Below are 3,080 nucleotides of genomic sequence, written 5' to 3'. Positions count from 1 at the left end.
CTTCCACCTACAGTTATTTGCTCTTCCATGTGCCCATGGCCAGGGGACTGGTGTGCGACTGCAGCCCTCTCCTGCCTCAGCAACACACCCAGGGAAAGGCAGGAGGGAGGACAGGCATCCCTGCCAACTCTGGGGTCACACCTTGGATAAATCCACCCCAGACTTGCTCAGTAGGCTGGGGGCAGGGGGGGCAAAATGGGGGGGGCCGAGTCTCACACATCCTCTATCCCACCCTGGATCCCAGTGTGTCCCCTGGAGATGTTGGACCCCATGCCGGGGCTCCCCATGGTGCTGCCAGCAGCTTCCTACGTGTTCCCTGCCCATCTCGCAGCACGTGGTGGCAACAATTCCCCATTCAGAGCGGATGAGGATTGTGCCTGCAGGGATGTGTCTGCACCACTCATCACCAGGACCTGGGAACGGCCCAGGGCGTCAGGTCTCTCCAGGATTTTTGCTCTGCCTGCCTGGGAAGACATCCATCCAGAAACAACACCGGAGAGATCCTGTCATCAGCAGTATCGTGGGATGGGCTTGCAGAGCGGCTCAGGCAGGCATACGGCTGTGGATCAGGGAGGACTCCAGCAGCTCCCAAGGCAGCTGGTGGAGGCTGAGCAGTGCTGCCAGGCTGGGGGTGCAGGTAAGCAGCGGTCTTTGTAACGGGCCTTGGAGTAAAGGGGTCAGGGCTGAGGGTTTCCTGGAGAGCACCAAGCCACCAGGAAGCCCCAGTGCTGGTGCCATGATGGTTGCACCCCTGCAGCTGATGGGAGAGCAATCGCGTTGCTACTCCAGCTCTGCAATCTCCTTGTGTTGAAAGGGCTGGTGACAGCTCAGCGCTGGATCCCTCAACTCTTTGTCACCCAGAGCCCAAGCAGAGTCAGGCATGCCAGAGGGACACGTCCTCACTGCCACCATCTCAGTGGCTTTGGACTTGCAGTGCTGAGTGATGCCCGCTCCTGGTGAGACGCTTTAAAACAGGGGCTTAACCCTGCAGACCCCCAACACAACCCAGGCACCCATGTGGGCTCTCCAGTCCCCTGCTGCCATCCCAGCCCTATGTGTCCCAGGAATGTGGCTCCTCCAGGTCTTCCAGAGATGCCCAGGGCTACCAGGTACTGCACCTCCCACAGCTTTTGGGTTTGCCATGAACCAGGATACTGCAGAAGCTGCTGTGTTTGGTTACAGAGTGTAAAGTGACATTGCAGGAGACAGGTCACTGTGGTTGCAGAAGAGCATGCACCAAATCCCTCCCAGGGAATGGGAGGCCTCACAAGTAGACAGACTCTGGGGAGAGAGGGTGGTGTATTCTGGGGTGCCTGCATGCCGCGGTGGGCGCAGCAGGGTGCTGAGCCTCGGCGGAGGCTGGGCTGGCTCAGTGGGAACTGCGTACCGTACCGCATTGCACTGCCGAGCACCGGCACGCTGGGTGTGGGGAGAGGGGCAGGCACCCTGGTTTCACCAGACACTGGGGTTTGCGGTCAGGATGTGCCTCGTGGGCTTGAGTTGTGCATGGGCCTGGAGGCTGGGCACGGTCCGGAGTGTGCGAGCTGGTACAGGATGCAAACACAGGTACCAGGAGCCTGGGATGCTCCTGTCTGGAAATGCAGCCCCTTTCCATACCAGGATCCACGTGCAGCCATGGACACGGTCACAAGTCATGCCAGGAACCCCAAACAGCCCAGGAACCAGCCACATGGAAGGCATCACACCAGGCTCCCTGGCCCTTCTCTCCACCTGCACCCTCCCCAGGCTCCCCGTCCTCTCTCCCCGGCCTGAGCTGGATGGGGCCCGATGCCCACCTGCCTGCTGCCTCCCCACCTCACGGTGTGCTGCTGCCTCCACTCCTCAGAGAGCCTCTTGCCATTGCCACGTTCCTCAGACGTGGTCCCGCACCTGGCTGTCACGGAGATGGGGAGGATATTTATAGATGCTGCGGAGAGAGGAAAGTGCAGCTCAGACGGGGAGGATGGGTGAAGGAGGGGAGCCAAGCCTGGCTATACCCCCTGTTAGCATGGCCCAGGTTATTGTGCCTTTACCAGGGAGACCACAGCCTCCTCGCTAATTCAGCAGCCCAGACGTGAGGGGCTGTTGCCCTTTTCATCCACCTTTGCACTCAGGGATTGCCCATGACAGCCCTGCAAGAATGGATCTGTGTCTGGGCTAGCGAGAGGGGCAGCAACGCCCAGGTACTTCTGCTCTCCCATAGCCTTGGCAGGGCCAGGCGCCTGCTGGTCAGGGCTGCTGCAGGCAGCGTGGGTGGCAAAGTCATTAAGGGAATGGCATCATCTCCAGGACCAGTGCTACTCTGTGTTGGGCCACCAGCAGACCTAGGACCTCCCTCCCCATTCCTGCAGAGAAGGGGATGCTCAGGGCAGGGAGCAGAGCCGTGCTGCAGGTCTCAGTACCCCCTGATGCCTGTCCATCTGTCTGTCCCCTATAGCACAGCCCTCTCCCAGGAGGAGGAGTGCCAAGAGCTGACAGGGCGTGAGTGCATCCCTGTCCCACTCACAGGGTGTCTGCGGGAGGAGGAGGAGGAGGAGGAGGAGGAGGAGCTGAGCGGGTCCCCAAGCACAGGCGATGCTGCGCAGAGATCTGGGAGCCTCCCAGAAGAGCTGTGTGCCACTGGGCGGGGGGGACAAGAGTCCTGGGCAGCTTTCCCCACAGAAATGGCTATGCACAACTCCCCCTCCATCTCTTGCACAGGTAACGGCCCCAAACCTGAGGACCTATTAAAACTGGGATTGATTAAACAAGTTGGGGTCCTACCTTCCCCCCACTGCCCTGACCCCTCCGCCCCAGCTTCACCAGCAAAGCCCCAGGGGTAGCAGAACAGGAGGGGGTGTTGGACCCATGCAAGTGGTGCATCTCCCTGCTGCACTTCTACGTGGCTGTGGCATCCACCAGCAAAACTTGGCGCCCCCACCTGAGCTGTTCACAGTAATTCCCGGTGAACTTCAGTGTGCCCCCTGTAACGGTGCATATGGGAGGACCTTTACGCTGGCATCTACCATCCAGACCTGCTGACATGTTATCTACATCGATACAACACTTCATCTGGAGCAACACCCATGCCACATCACTGT

Source organism: Egretta garzetta, unplaced genomic scaffold, assembly GCF_000687185.1.
Source record: "Egretta garzetta isolate BGI_Z169 unplaced genomic scaffold, ASM68718v1 scaffold108, whole genome shotgun sequence".
Lineage (NCBI taxonomy): Eukaryota > Metazoa > Chordata > Aves > Pelecaniformes > Ardeidae > Egretta > Egretta garzetta.
Note: the sequence above shows the minus strand (reverse complement) of the source record.